Source organism: Cherax quadricarinatus, unplaced genomic scaffold, assembly GCF_038502225.1.
Source record: "Cherax quadricarinatus isolate ZL_2023a unplaced genomic scaffold, ASM3850222v1 Contig402, whole genome shotgun sequence".
Classification (NCBI taxonomy): Eukaryota; Metazoa; Arthropoda; class Malacostraca; order Decapoda; family Parastacidae; genus Cherax; species Cherax quadricarinatus.
Window position 1 is genome coordinate 77,574 of NW_027195428.1, and position 17,502 is coordinate 95,075.

At 43.5% G+C, this 17,502-nt stretch overlaps 1 long non-coding RNA gene across 1 annotated transcript in view; it reads right to left on the reverse strand.

Moving 5' to 3' along the window:
• LOC138851355 (uncharacterized) overlaps positions 1-17,004 on the reverse strand; it is a 62,497-nt gene extending 45,493 nt beyond the window's left edge. Inside the window, exon 1 of the long non-coding RNA XR_011391172.1 lies at positions 16,862-17,004. This is a non-coding gene — a long non-coding RNA (uncharacterized lncRNA). The remainder of the gene's footprint in view (positions 1-16,861) is intronic.
• Positions 17,005-17,502: the final 498 nt, after the last annotated feature.

Here is a 17,502-nt window from a genome sequence, read left to right on the forward strand (position 1 = left end):
ACAGTACAACAACAGACCATCCAGTCAGTGTGCACAGTACAACAACAGACTACCCAGTCAGTGTGCACTGTACAATAACAGACTATCCAGTCATTGTGCAAAGAACAACAACAGACTATCTAGTCTGTGTGCACAGTACAACAACAGACCAGTCAGTCATTGTGCACAATACAACAACAGACCATTCAGTCAGTGTGCACAGTACAACAACAGACCATCCAGTCAGTGTGCACAGTACAACAGACCACACAGTCACACAGTACAACAACAGACCACACAGTCAGTGTGCACAGTACAACAACAGACCAAACAGTCAGTGTGCACAGTACAACAACAGACACAGTACAACTACAGACCACACAGTCAGTGTGCACAGTACAACAATAGACCACACAGTCAGTGTGCACAGTACAACAAAAGACCACACAGTCAGTGTGCACAGTACAACTACAGACCACACAGTCAGTGTGCACAGTACAACTACAGACCACACAGTCAGTGTGCACAGTACAACAACAGACCACACAGTCAGTGTGCACAGTACAACAACAGACCACACAGTCAGTGTGCACAGTACAACAACAGACCACACAGTCAGTGTGCACAGTACAACAACAGACCACACAGTCAGTGTGCACAGTACAACAACAGACCACACAGTCAGTGTGCACAGTACAACAACAGACCATCAAGTCAGTGTGCACAGTACAACAACAGACCACACAGTCAGTGTGCACAGTACAACAACAGACCACACAGTCAGTGTGCACAGTACAACAACAGACCACACAGTCAGTGTGCACAGTACAACAAAAGACCACACAGTCAGTGTGCACAGTACAACTACAGACCACACAGTCAGTGTGCACAGTACAACAACAGACCACACAGTCAGTGTGCACAGTACAACAACAGACCATCCAGTCAGTGTGCACAGAACAACTACAGACCATCCAGTCAGTGTGCACAGTACAACAAGAGACCACACAGTCAGTGTGCACAGTACAACAACAGACCACACAGTCAGTGTGCACAGTACAACTACAGACCACACAGTCAGTGTGCACAGTACAACAACAGACCACACAGTCAGTGTGCACAGTACAACAACAGACCACACAGTCAGTGTGCACAGTACAACAACAGACCACACAGTCAGTGTGCACAGTACAACAACAGACCACACAGTCAGTGTGCACAGTACAACAACAGACCACACAGTCAGTGTGCACAGTACAACAACAGACCACACAGTCAGTGTGCACAGTACAACAACAGACCACACAGTCAGTGTGCACAGTACAACAACAGACCACACAGTCAGTGTGCACAGTACAACAACAGACCACACAGTCAGTGTGCACAGTACAACAACAGACCACACAGTCAGTGTGCACAGTACAACAACAGAGCATCCAGTCAGTGTGCACAGTACAACAACAGACCACACAGTCAGTGTGCACAGTACAACAACAGACCACACAGTCAGTGTGCACAGTACAACAACAGACCACACAGTCAGTGTGCACAGTACAACAACAGACCACACAGTCAGTGTGCACAGTACAACAACAGACCACACAGTCAGTGTGCACAGTACAACAACAGACCACACAGTCAGTGTGCACAGTACAACAATAGACCACACAGTCAGTGTGCACAGTACAACAAAAGACCACACAGTCAGTGTGCACACTACAACAACAGACCACACAGTCAGTGTGCACAGTACAACAACAGACCACACAGTCAGTGTGCACAGTACAACAACAGACCACACAGTCAGTGTGCACAGTACAACAACAGACCACACAGTCAGTGTGCACACTACAACAACAGACCACACAGTCAGTGTGCACAGTACAACAACAGACCACACAGTCAGTGTGCACAGTACAACAACAGACCACACAGTCAGTGTGCACAGTACAACAACAGACCACACAGTCAGTGTGCACAGTACAACAACAGACCACACAGTCAGTGTGCACAGTACAACAACAGACCACACAGTCAGTGTGCACAGTCCAACACACAGTCAGACAACACACAGTCAGTGTGCACAGTACAACAACAGACCAGTGTGCACAGTACAACAACAGACCACACAGTCAGTGTGCACAGTACAACAACAGACACAGTCAGTGTGCACAGTACAACAGTGTGCACAGTACAACAGACCACAGTCAGTGTGCACAGTACAACAACAGACCACACAGTCAGTGTGCACAGTACAACAACAGACCACACAGTCAGTGTGCACACTACAACAACAGACCACACAGTCAGTGTGCACAGTACAACAACAGACCACACAGTCAGTGTGCACCGTACAACAGTGTGCACAGACCACACAGTCAGTGTGCACAGTACAACAACAGACCACACAGTCAGTGTGCACACTACAACAACAGACCACACAGTCAGTGTGCACAGTACAACAACAGACCACACAGTCAGTGTGCACAGTACAACAACAGACCACACAGTCAGTGTGCACAGTACAACAACAGACCACACAGTCAGTGTGCACAGTACAACAACAGACCACACAGTCAGTGTGCACAGTACAACAACAGACCACACAGTCAGTGTGCACAGTACAACAACAGACCACACAGTCAGTGTGCACAGTACAACAACAGACCACACAGTCAGTGTGCACAGTACAACAACAGACCACACACAGTGTGCACAGACCACACAGTCAGTGTGCACAGTGCACAACAACAGACCACACAGTCAGTGTGCACAGTACAACAAGAGACCACACAGTCAGTGTGCACAGTACAACAACAGACCACACAGTCAGTGTGCACAGTACAACAACAGACCACACAGTCAGTGTGCACAGTACAACAACAGACCACACAGTCAGTGTGCACAGTACAACAACAGACCACACAGTCAGTGTGCACAGTACAACAACAGACCACACAGTCAGTGTGCACAGTACAACAACAGACCACACAGTCAGTGTGCACAGTACAACAACAGACCACACAGTCAGTGTGCTCAGTACAACAACAGACCACACAGTCAGTGTGCACAGTACAACAACAGACCACACAGTCAGTGTGCACAGTACAACAACAGACCGCACAGTCAGTGTGCACAGTACAACAACAGACCACACAGTCAGTGTGCACAGTACAACAGACCACACAGTCAGTGTGCACAGTACAACAACAGACCACACAGTCAGTGTGCACAGTACAACAACAGACCACACAGTCAGTGTGCACAGTACAACAACAGACCACACAGTCAGTGTGCACAGTACAACAACAGACCACACAGTCAGTGTGCACAGTACAACAACAGACCACACAGTCAGTGTGCACGGTGCAACAACAGACCACACAGTCAGTGTGCGCAGTACAACAACAGACCACACAGTCAGTGTGCACAGTACAACAACAGACCACTCAGTCAGTGTGCACAGTACAACAACAGACCACACAGTCAGTGTGTGCAGTACAACAACAGACCACACAGTCAGTGTGCACAGTACAACAACAGACCACTCAGTCAGTGTGCACAGTGCAACTACAGACCACACAGTCAGTGTGCACAGTACAACAACAGACCACACAGTCAGTGTGCACAGTACAACAACAGACCACACAGTCAGTGTGCACAGTACAACAACAGACCACACAGTCAGTGTGCACAGTACAACAACAGACCACACAGTCAGTGTGCACAGTACAACAACAGACCACACAGTCAGTGTGCACAGTACAACAACAGACCACACAGTCAGTGTGCACAGTACAACAACAGACCACACAGTCAGTGTGCACAGTACAACAACAGACCACACAGTCAGTGTGCACAGTACAACAACAGACCACACAGTCAGTGTGCACAGTACAACAACAGACCACACAGTCAGTGTGCACAGTACAACAACAGACCACACAGTCAGTGTGCACAGTACAACAACAGACCACACAGTCAGTGTGCACAGTACAACAACAGACCACACAGTCAGTGTGCACAGTACAACAACAGACCACACAGTCAGTGTGCACAGTACAACAGCAGACCACACAGTCAGTGTGCACAGTACAACAACAGACCACACAGTCAGTGTGCACAGTACAACAACAGACCACACAGTCAGTGTGCACAGTACAACAACAGACCACACAGTCAGTGTGCACAGTACAACAACAGACCACACAGTCAGTGTGCACAGTACAACAACAGACCACACAGTCAGTGTGCACAGTACAACAACAGACCACACAGTCAGTGTGCACAGTACAACAACAGACCACACAGTCAGTGAGCACAGTACAACAACAGACCACACAGTCAGTGTGCACAGTACAACAACAGACCACACAGTCAGTGTGCACAGTACAACAACAGACCATTAAGTCAGTGTGCACAGTACAACAACAGAGCACACAGTCAGTGTGCACAGTACAACAACACACCATCCAGTCAGTGTGCACAGTACAACAACAGACCACACAGTCAGTGTGCACAGTACAACAACAGACCACACAGTCAGTGTGCACAGTACAACAACAGACCACACAGTCAGTGTGCACAGTACAACAACAGACCACACAGTCAGTGTGCACCGTACAACAACAGACCACACAGTCAGTGTGCACTGTACTACAACAGACCACACAGTCAGTGTGCACAGTACAACAACAGACCACACAGTCAGTGTGCACAGTACAACAACAGACCACACAGTCAGTGTGCACAGTACAACAACAGACCACACAGTCAGTGTGCACAGTACAACAACAGACCACACAGTCAGTGTGCACAGTACAACAACAGACCACACAGTCAGTGTGCACAGTACAACAACAGACCACACAGTCAGTGTGCACAGTACAACAACAGACCACACAGTCAGTGTGCACAGTACAACAACAGACCACACAGTCAGTGTGCACAGTACAACAACAGACCACACAGTCAGTGTGCACAGTACAACAACAGACCACACAGTCAGTGTGCACAGTACAACAACAGACCACACAGTCAGTGTGCACAGTACAACAACAGACCACACAGTCAGTGTGCACAGTACAACAACAGACCACACAGTCAGTGTGCACAGTACAACAACAGACCACACAGTCAGTGTGCACAGTACAACAACAGACCACACAGTCAGTGTGCACAGTACAACAACAGACCACACAGTCAGTGTGCACAGTACAACAACAGACCACACAGTCAGTGTGCACAGTACAACAACAGACCACACAGTCAGTGTGCACAGTACAACAACAGACCACACAGTCAGTGTGCACAGTACAACAACAGACCACACAGTCAGTGTGCACAGTACAACAACAGACCACACAGTCAGTGTGCACAGTACAACAACAGACCACACAGTCAGTGTGCACAGTACAACAACAGACCACACAGTCAGTGTGCACAGTACAACAACAGACCACACAGTCAGTGTGCACAGTACAACAACAGACCACACAGTCAGTGTGCACAGTACAACAATAGACCACACAGTCAGTGTGCACAGTACAACAACAGACCACACAGTCAGTGTGCACAGTACAACAACAGACCACACAGTCAGTGTGCACAGTACAACAACAGACCACACAGTCAGTGTGCACAGTACAACAACAGACCACACAGTCAGTGTGCACAGTACAACAACAGACCACACAGTCAGTGTGCACACAGTCAGTGTGCACAGTACAACAACAGACCACACAGTCAGTGTGCACAGTGCAACAACAACTGGATTATAGAGCATCCTTTCCTTACCTTTGAATACCTTTGAAAACTTTCGAGAGTTTCTCTACTCTAGGCGCCCGGTCATGGGCCAGGCTCGTCTGGTCCTTGCCTCGTCAACGAGGCTGTTGCTACTGCAGGCCTGCTGCCCCACATATGCGTCACAGCATAGTTGATCTAGCACCTGTTGATGACACTTGTCCAGTTTCCTCTTGAAGGCTTCTACACTTGTTTCAGCCGTGATTCTGATATCTTCTGGTAACATGCTGAATAATCTGGGACCCCGGATGTTGATACAGTGTTCCCTTATTGTCCCCACTGCACCCCTGCCCCTCATTGGGTTTATTTTACACTTCCTCCCATATCTCTCACTCCAGTACGTTGTTATGGCAGTGTGCAGACTTGGGACCAGGTCCTCGAGTACTTTCCATGTATACATTATCATGTATATATCTCTCTCTCCTCCACTCAATGAGTACATGTTCAAGACTTGAAGGCGTTCCCAGTAATTTAGGTGCTTTACTGGCTCAATGTGAGCCGTATTTGTTCCAACTCTGATATTTCTCCTGCTTTGAACGGGGCCGCCAGGACTGAGCAATGTTCTAAATGAGGGAGCACAAGAGATTTGAAGAGTGTCACCATCGGCATTATTTCCCTTGTTTTGAAAGTTCTCAATACCCACCCCGTCATCTTCCTGGCTGTCGTGATCTTTGTCTTGTTATGGTCTTTAAAAGAAAGGTCAGCTGACATAATTATTCCCAGGTATTTTACGTGTTCCTTTCGTTCTATTTGGTGACCTTCTTGAGTTTTGTATATAGTGTTCCATTTAAGTTCTTCATTCTTTTCATACCTAAGCAGTTGGAACTTATCACCATTGAACGTCATGTTGTTCTTCACTGCCCACTGGAAAACCCTGTTTATGTCTTCCTGTACTTTGTTAGTGTCCTCTACCGTATTGACTTTCATTCTTAGTTTAGTGCCATCTGCAAATGATGATACAAAAGTGTGACGGGTGATTTTATCTGTCTGCTATGAGGATAAGAAACAATAGAGGTGCCAGGACAGTGCCTTGGGGCACTGAGCTTTTGACTTCGCTGATGCTGTTCACTACTATTTCTTGTGTTCTGTGTGCTAGGAACCCGAAAATCCATCTGCCTACCTTCCCCGTAATGCCCATGGCCCTCATTTTGTGAGCTATCACTCCATGATCGCATTCGTCAAACACCTTTGCAAATTCTGCGTAAATCATGTTTGTGTTTTGATCGTTTTCCAACGCCTCCAATATTCTGTCATAATGGTTCAGCAGCTGTGATAGGCATAATCGTCCTGCTCTAAAACCATGCTGGTTCGGGTTATATTATGTTGTGTTGCTACATGAAATTTGTAATCTGCCTTCTCATCACTCTTTCGAATGATTTTATGTGAGAAGTTAGTGCTACTGGTCTGTAACTTTTAGCTAGTACTCTTCTACCTCCCTTATGCAAAAGAGCTATGTCTGCACTCTTTAAGGCCTCCGGTATTTCACCTAGATCTAAGCTCTTTCTCCAAAGAATACCGAGGGCTCGTGCTAGTGGTACTTTGCACTTTTTTATAAATAGAACATTCCGTGAATCTGGTCCAGGTGCTGAGTGTGTATGTTTTCCATTTCTTCTTCGAAATCTATGGGATTTGTACTAACGTCATTTAGTTGGTCTGTGCGGCCTTCTGCTGGAGTGAAAATATTTCTGCATTTTCTACCTTACTGTCATTTAGTGGGTTGCTGAACACCGACTCATACTGTTCTTTTAGGATTTCACTCATTTCCTGTTTATCGTCAGTATACGAGTCTCCTCTCAATAATGGTCCAATGCTTGAATTTTGCATAGGAATAGAAATATTTTGGGTTTCTTGCAATATCTTGTATGGCCCATTGTTCCCTTTGTACTTCTGTCAGGTATGACATCCTCAGTTTTTGCTCTAATTCAGTGATCTATCTGTTAAGACAATCTTTCCTCTGTTGAAACATATTTGTGTTTTAAAGCATTTCATAACCCGTTTTCTTCTTCTGTACCATCTCCTATGCATACAGAACACAGAAGCATGCCTTGTATGCTTCTGTATTCAGCTTCTCTAGGCACTGGTGTGGATTTAGGGCGCTCATGTCTGGTTCCCAGAGTTGTCTGATAGCTCTTGGTTTATTTTTACCAAGTCAGTTCTATGGTTGTTAAAATTAAACATTAGTGATGGAGTTTCCTAACCCAGAGTTAATACTCGTGTGAACTTCTATGATGTAGTGGTCAGAATATATTGTAACTGTTATGTCTCTGATCAGTTCCTCGTTGTTTGTGAATATCAGATCCAGTGTATTTTCATTTCCAGCGCAATCAGTTACTTGTTGGTTTAATAAGTATTTTTCACAAATCCTCAATAGTTCCCTGGTATGTGCCTGTTGAGCCAGGGTGCTTCCTGGAGAATATTTCTGGTATAACGTTATGTTGCGTCATCTTCCATTTTACATGAGGGAAATTAAAATCTTCATGGAGTAAAATATTTGGTGTAGGATTTTCTAGCCTATCCAGATAGCTATCTTACTTAACTGATCTGTGAATTCCTCAGCAGTTGCTGATGGTGGTTTGTATACTAGGATAATTACCAAATTTCTATTTTCAACTTTAATGCCTAGAATTTCTACTATATCATTTGAAAAGTTCAGTACTTCTGTACAACAGAAAGTATCCAATACATAGATTCCTACTCCTTCCTGTGATCTATTAATTCAATCACATCTGTACATATTACAGTTTTCTGTCTTTATTTCTCAGTACAAAACATCCCTTGTATGTGTTTCTATAAATGCTCCAAACATGGCATTCACTTCTGGCAGGAACCAACTGACGTAACTAACTTTGTCGTTTTTATTTGATTCAGACCCTGAATATTTGCAAATATGAAGCAGGAATTACCATTAGGGATGCTTTGTTTTGCTTTGTGTTTCGTTAGTACCACTGGTGATGTACTACCTGGTATGACCCCTGGTGTACATACCACTGGTGATGTACTGCCTGGTATGACCCCTGGTGTACATACCACTGGTGATGTACTACCTGGTATGACCCCTGGTGTACATACCACTGGTGATGTACTGCCTGGTATGACCCCTGGTGTACATACCACTGGTGATGTACTACCTGGTATGACCCCTTGTGTACATACCACTGGTGATGTACTACCTGGTATGACCCCTGGTGTACATACCACTGGTGATGTACTACCTGGTATGACCCATGGTGTACATACCACTGGTGATGTACTACCTGGTATGACCCCTGGTGTACATACCACTGGTGATGTACTACCTGGTATGACCCCTGGTGTACATACCACTGGTGATGTACTACCTGGTATGACCCCTGGTATACATACCACTGGAGAAGTACTACCTAGTATGGCCCTTGTATACATTCTACTGGTTATGTACTACCTGGTATGACCCCTGGTGTACATACCACTGGTGATGTACTACCTGGTATGACCCCTGGTGTACATACCACTGGTGATGTACTACCTGGTATGACCCCTGGTGTACATACCACTGGTGATGTACTACCTGGTATGACCCCTGGTGTACATACCACTGGTGATGTACTGCCAGTTATGACCCCTTGTGTACATGCCACTGGTGGTGTACTCCCTGGTATGTCCCCTGGTGTACATACCACTGGTGATATCATGTGGGGTTCGAACACGTGGATTGGGTAAAAATACTCACGTAGGCTGGAAGTACGTATATTGTTACTGAAGTATGTGGAAAGGCGCCACAGCTGAACCTGCCTCTCTCTGCCCCTTGGCTAGACTGACTGAGGAGTGCCCATGGGCGAGGGGGTGCTTGAAATACTGCTGTGGTCAGCAACAATATGAATACAGCCAGTGATTCAGGCAGAGACGGTTGGTAGTGAATCATCTACTGGTACACTGGTTACTGGTAACTGGTTACTACTACTGAGAGCTCGGCGACGCTAACGTATGTCGTCCCGACATACAACTAATACAAACTAGAGATGGCAGGTATACGGCTTGGGCTGATTCTATACAATGTCAAAGTACACAACAATTGAACATTATAACATACATAAGTAGAACATTGGAATGGAAGCTTACGTAACTGAAACTGTAATGCAATACAAGGTATAATATAGCACAACTCATCGAAGAAACTCAACGATGAGATTACACAATAGAGAAGTGATAAAAAAAAATTTGATCGATCGATCTGTATTCATGTGATCTACGGATTCTGAGGAAGGAATATATACAAAGAAAGAAGTGTTTAACAGAAAGGCAGATTCGGTGCACTCAAATCTAGACTGTTAACTCTCAGAATTCGGAGAGAACGTGAACACAAAAAAAAAAAATTCTTGAATACTGATAAGTTGATACTGTAATTATTCATCTATACAGGTTATTTACATTTAACCCCAACTCTGCTAGGGTAAGATTGACATATGCAGAATGGGTGTCATCTCTGGGAGGATCAAACTCTGTTGCATTGGCTAACTCATGCTGTATTTGAGGCAAATCTGAATTGGAAGTTACAAATGATACTTGAGGATTTCTCAATACCTGTCGTGTACGTAGGGAATAACGACATTCAGGTTGATCGTCTGACTGAGTATCAGAGGAAGAGAGTACAGGATCAGGAGGATTGTCAGAGTCTGTCACATTAGTCTGGGTTGGAACATCATTATCATCACATACTAACTTCATATGATCTAAATGCGATTCTTTATACTGACCAGTACTAATCTCTCTAACCTTATACTTATTACCAGTGATATGTTCAACTACTCGATAAGGACCAACAAACTTTTGATCAAGCTTTGGCATTGCAGACGTTTTGTTAAAGTTAGTCAGCATAACTCTCGAACCTACTTTGATTTTGGATGGCTTTGCTCGAGTGTTTGCGACTCTTGTAAATTCTGCTGTTGATTTATGAAGTGTTTCACGGATTCTTCTAAAAACACTTTGAGCTAAGCTGGTACGAGTTGCTATGAAATCATCAGGGTTGTAATTTGGTTTCGGATTAGAATATAACAACTCATAAGGCAAACGTTTATCTACACCGTACAATGCATAATGTGGAGTGTCACCTATAGAAACATTGTAAGCAGAATTTATAGCACACTGCACATCAGGTATAACTTCATCCCAAGTTTCACTGTTGGGATTGATAGTGGCTCTCAAGACATCAAGTACTTTCTTATTGGTTCGTTCCGCTAACCCATTGCTGGCAGGATGATGAGGAACAATGGTGGATTTAGAGATCTTGTACAAGGTACACAAATTTTCAAGAATCTCATTACAGAATTCACCTCCATTATCTGTTACTAGGGACTTAGGGGTGGTATGCCTGCAGATAATGCGTTCTTTAAACGCTTTAGCTACTGTCTCGGCAGTCTTATCTGCAATAGGAACTAACTCACAATATCTGGTGAAATGGTCTACCATAACACACAGATGTTTGTTGCCTTGGAGGGAACATTGGAAATTAGTTAACAAATCTAGCGCAACTCTTTCCCACGGTTCGCTAGTAGTTGGATACACTTGGATTGGATTAGGGCCATTAGCATTACCTTTATGTTGCATGCAGACACTACATTTCTTAACATACTCAGAAATATCAGTTGCCATACGAGGCCAAAAGTATTTCAATCTGGCTTGTTTTACTGAACGATCCATACCAGGGTGTGCAACACCTGGTACATCGTGAACTAGCTGTAAGGCTACATTCACTAGTGACTGTGGAATTACTAACTGGTATACTCTTCTGCTAGGAGTACCCAACTCGGCTGTTCGATACAGTAATTCTTGGTTCATGACAAAGTCACTGATGGGTGCTGGTGGCTTCACAGTCAGAATAAGATCTTCCTGGAGCAGGAATCGAATCACCAGAACACAAGGGATCGGTTCTTTCTTACTGGAGGAATGAACAAACTCGGTGGAGTGGATGACTCCCCCCGGTTGAAAAAAATTAACGCTATAACACGCAATATGAGCAAGGGAGAACGAATCTACTATCTCAAACTGCAAGCACAGGAGAAAAGAAATGAACACGGTGAACAATGCTGATATTCAATCTGAGTCGCACACAGTGACACGAGGTATCAGCTATAAACTTCACTTACAAACGTTAACAACGTGGAAGTTACTCGAGAAATAACTTCTTACAATGCACTGATTACTGTCAACTAGGATGGGATCACAATCTGAAACACAAGGGACAACAACAACACTCAAGTGAGCACACTAGCCACAGAAACGTCTTTCTGCAACGGCTTGTGGCATCAGCAAGAGATGGCATAACTCGTTGCAAGTAAAGTTCTTCTCAAAGCGTCCCCTGGGAAGGAACGAATACTTGAACAAGTCGCCATTGCAAGGATAGTAGTGCACTCAAGGCACTATCCTGCGTGCGTGATATTGTGGCTGGAGTCCAGACAGGAGTGACAGTATTACTAGTGCCTGACCGCTCGGCTACGTTAATAAGTAATTCACGGATCTATAGGAACTTAATCTGAACTTCACATTTCGCAGCACTTTAACAAATCTCAGATACAAGCTGTGAGAACAAACACATTGCTCAAGGGCTAGGTATTGTCTTTCAGTCAGTAAGGGAATGTTGGTACTGTGGACTGATTCATATTGACTTTGACTGGCATGATACACTAAGTGAACATTCAAAAGTGACTGGGACATGATCTCAGGGAACTTACTCAAGGACATAAGGCAAAAAAAAAAAAAAAATAGAGAAATGACACAGTAAGCTTAAGTGGAAGAAAATGCTTAACAATTCTGCATAAGTAATAAAAAAATGTCTAAGATACACTGCAAGAGGAAGGACAACTCAATGTAAAGGACTATTGGCCAAGAAAAAAAAATTACATTGAAATATACAAGTAAAAATATTACTGGAGACTGAATTAAATGCAAAATGAGCTGTCTTTACTCTTGCTAATAAAGGAATTAACTAATAAAATTTTAAATCAATGTAAAAAGTATAAAATAAAATCACTAAATTGTATGCAACGAGAGATAACTGGGAAATTTAAATATTTTCTAAGAATGCATAAACAAAATTAAAATATAATGCAAAGACAACATCAGGAAAATTAATAAAATGAAAAACAAGATGCAATAATGAACTGAGAATAATAATGCATAAAAATATCAATAAAAGAAAATAATTCACTGCAGAACAAGTGCAACAAAATAATTCACTGCAGAACAAGTGCAACAAAATAATTCACTGCAGAACAAGTGCAACAAAATAAGGTGTAGAAATAATCACTGCAATAATAAAGTCTCACTGGGAAAACTCAGGTTAAATAATAAAATAAAAATATGAAGAAAAACTGATTGAACACTTTAACTCTTAATTGTAAATTAGACAAAACAATTTACTCAAACAGAGTAAAGAAAACACTTTACGTTAAAAGTAATTGAAATTACATTAAGAATGAATTTGTTCAAAGAAATATAAAAAATAGGAATAAAAATAAAACAAAGGAATAAAACGGGAAGTGTAACACATACAAGTGGTGAGGCAAGTGTAACACTTACAAGTGGCGGGGCACACAACACTTAATCACGTATTCATTATTTTAGTATATTCTTACAACAAAATCTTGCTGTGACTGATACGACAAAAATTTGCTAGCAAAAATAATGGTACACAAGTCTGCGAAAAAATTAGAGGAATGAGACACTGCTGGCATACGAAAAAAAAGTACACACATAGAAATAAATGTATAATTTGGTATACTGGGGTGAATATCACTGCATGAACTACAATGACAATTACTGGAGAATACAATGCTGAAAGAATACAAAAAAAATGAATGAATCACTTCACACAGAGTGACTGACTGGTACACTACACAATAATACTTACTACAGACAGAGAGTAGCCAAAAAAAAAACACAGATAAAAAAATATGAGATGAGCGAATAACACTGAAAAATATTGCAAAAATAACGAGTCAAAGAAACACTGAGTCTACACTGAAAACACAAGGTTTAGAGTACACAAGAAATTCACTATAAATGTCTCACACACGCAAATGTCTTTAAATGCAAGAAAAATGTCTCTAAACAGAAAATTATCACTGAAGTCTGGAGGAGTCGACGGGATGACTGGTGATGAGGAAGGTTGTCCTGCGCGGTGATGACGCCGACACTCACACTGTCGTCGTGAAGAAATGCGCTTTCTCGGTGAACTCACATAACTGGCTTTATCGGTGGCGCTCAGCTACAATCTCTTGACCAATTATGTGAGCCAAAACAGTATTAGGACCCGGTACAAGGGTGCAAACAACCACAGGTAGATGAGGTGGGTGGTGGTGGTGGTGGTGTGAGTAGAGTGGATGGGTGGTGGTGGGTGTGACGCTCGCTGGCGCTCACTGGCGCGCACTCCACTCACTACCCACGAAGGTGGCTTGATAAGCCACTATGCCACAGGGATGGTGAAGACCACTCTTAGCATCCAAGCATCCAACTGGGAGCACAAAGCGATATATGAAACAATACTTCAGAGGAACTTCAGAGGAACTTGCGTGGCTTACTTCTCTCTCTCAGCTGGGTTAGAAGCTGGGTTGGCTGACTGGCTTAACCCACGAGAATGGCTGACTGGAAGACGTGTAACGATGCACACAGCACGGAGGAGCAGGTGGATGACAGGAGACAGGCTGGATGATAGGCTGACTGGCGTTCACTTCCACAGTCTGGCTTACTGACTGGCTTAATTGCAAAATCCGGGTCAACCCCTCGGAGATTGAAGCAATTAGCACACGAACTAAGCCAGGAAGCTTGAAAAAACGGCTGCAACAGGCTTGCAGGCTGGAGGGTGGAGGTTGTGAGGGGAGCGAGTAGCGGCTAGCTGAGACGGTTCACCTTTGACCTGCCGGCTACTCACAAACAGTCTTCTAACGTCTTGAAATACCCTTAAAAAGCTTAAATCCACGCTCCACACCGTTGCCACCATTTATCATGTGGGGTTCGAACACGTGGATAGGGTAAAGTAATACTCACGTAGGCTGGAAGTACGTATATTTAACGGATAAGTATGTGGAAGGGCCAAACAGCCGAACCTGCCTCCTTGCTCTCTCTTGGCTAGACTGACTGACAGTACCCATATGTGAGGGGGTCTTTGAAATACTGCTGTGGTCAGCAACAATATGAATACAGTCAGTGATTCAGGCAGAGACGGTTGGTAGTGAGTCATCTACTGGTACACTGGTTACTGGTAACTGGTTACTACTACTGAGAGTATGACCCATGGTGTACATACCACTGGTGATGTACTGCCTGGTATGACCCCTGGTGTACATACCACTGGTGATGTACTACCTTGTATGACCCCTAGTGTACATACCACTGGAAATGTACTACCTGGTATGACCCCTGGTGTACATACCACTTGTGATGTACTGTCTGGTATGACCCCTGGTGTACATACCACTGGTGATGTAGTACCTGGTACGAGCACTGGTGTACATACCACTGGTGATGTACTGCCTGGTATGAATCATGGTGTACATACTACTGGTGATGTACTGCCTTGTATGACCCCTGGTGTACATACCACTGGTGATGTACTACCTGGTATGACCCCTGGTGTACATACCACTGGTGATGTACTTCCTGGCATGACCCCTGGTGTACATACCACTTGTGATGTACTGCCTGGTATGACCCCTTGTGTAGATACCACTGATGATGTACTGCCTGGTATGAACCCTGGTGTACATACCACTGGTGATGTACTGCCTTGTATGACCCCTGGTGTACTTACCACTGGTGATGTACTACCTGGTATGATCTTTTGTGTACATACCACTGGTGATGTACTACCTGGTATGACCTCTGGTGTGCATACCACTGGTTATGTACTGCCTGATATGACCCCTGGTGTACATACCACTGGTGATGTACTACCTGATATGACCCCTTGTGTACATACCATTGGTGATGTACTACCTGGTATGACCTCTGGTGTGCATACCACTGGTTATGTACTGCCTGATATGACCCCTGGTGTACATACCACTGGTGATGTACTACCTGGTATGACCTCTGGTGTGCATACCACTGGTTATGTACTGCCTGATATGACCCCTGGTGTACATACCACTGGTGATGTACTACCTGATATGACCCCTTGTGTACATACCACTGGTGATGTACTACCTGGTATGACCCCTGGTGTACATACTCCTGGTTTCTCCAGTACTAACTTTGCATTTGGTTGTTTATTCTGCCCTGATGGGCTGATGATTGGTTTGGTATGTCCCATTTTGCTGCCCATCTGCGCCCTCCCCTCTGTACTTTTCTCTCTTTTTGTCTCTTTCTTTGGTCGGATCGTTTCTCTTTATGTATATAAAAAATATTGCTGTTCATTTTCCTTATCTCTGGTTTCTCTTTTATCGTCACGTTCCTTTTACATGAAGGTCTGAGCAGCTCAGGTTATAACATTCTCTGGACTGTGTTGAAGCTTTACACATCACTGGATGGAAGTACCTGCTGCTGCACTCTTTGTCAGAACGACACTTTCCCTTCCTCAACATGTCGGCACATTTTCTGGTGTGTTTATTCCAGCAAGTTCTGCCATATAACCACATACCTTGTGCTTAGTATCTGCAAATGTACTGACTATCTATATTTACTGATTTTGTGTCGTTCCCAAGTTATGCCACCTGATCTGAGTTATCTTGTTCTCTTTCATCTTTGTGTTTTTCTTCCCTTATTTCATTTCGGTTTGTTCCTGCTTTTGCTTTCTCTTCCTCCCTTTCCTTTTCCTCTATGTTTTGTACCCATGTTTTGTTCTTTTCCTTCGTTGTTACCTTTATTTGCACTTTCTCCCTTTTCTTGTTCCTTACCCCTTGTTTTCCACTAGTTGTATATATCTGGCAAGCACATTAGGAACTGTCTTACGCTTTCTAGATTTTTACTTTTCAGTACCTCTCTTACAGTACAACAGCGCCCTATAAATGTATTATTAACCTCTACAATAAAGAACATCACTACAGTACAACAATATCCTATACAGATAACGTTGAACTTTAAAACAGAGATCATCAGTAGGACCTACGTCATGTTGTTCAGTGTTGAGGGCGGTAACAGTCAGTAACAGTAGACCCAGCAGTAGTACTCTCACTGACCAACACAACATGGTGTAGTTGCTGATACTCTTATTTGTGGTAGACTGGTTGCTACTAGTGGTGGTGCTCTTCCAACTGCTCATCTTATCTATGTCTGGCAATCATATCTGTCTCTGAAGTGACAATGATAAATAGGGCACAAACAATGATAACTACGGCACTAATAATGATAACTCAGGGACAACCAATGCTGACTATGACACAACCAATGATAACTATGACACAACCAATGGTAACTAAGGCACAACTAATGATAACTATGACACAATCAATGATAACTAAGGCACAACCAATGATAATTAAGGCACAACCAATGCTGACTATGACACAACCAACGATAACTAAGGCACAACCAATGATAACTATGGCACAATCATAGATAAGTATGACACAACCAATGATAATTATGACACAGCCAATGATAACTAAGGCACAATCAATGATAACTATGGCACAATCAATGATAACTACGAAACAACAAATGATAATTAAGGCACAACCAATGATAACTCTGGCACAACCATTGATAACTAAGGCACAACCAATGAAAACTATGACACAACCAAAAATA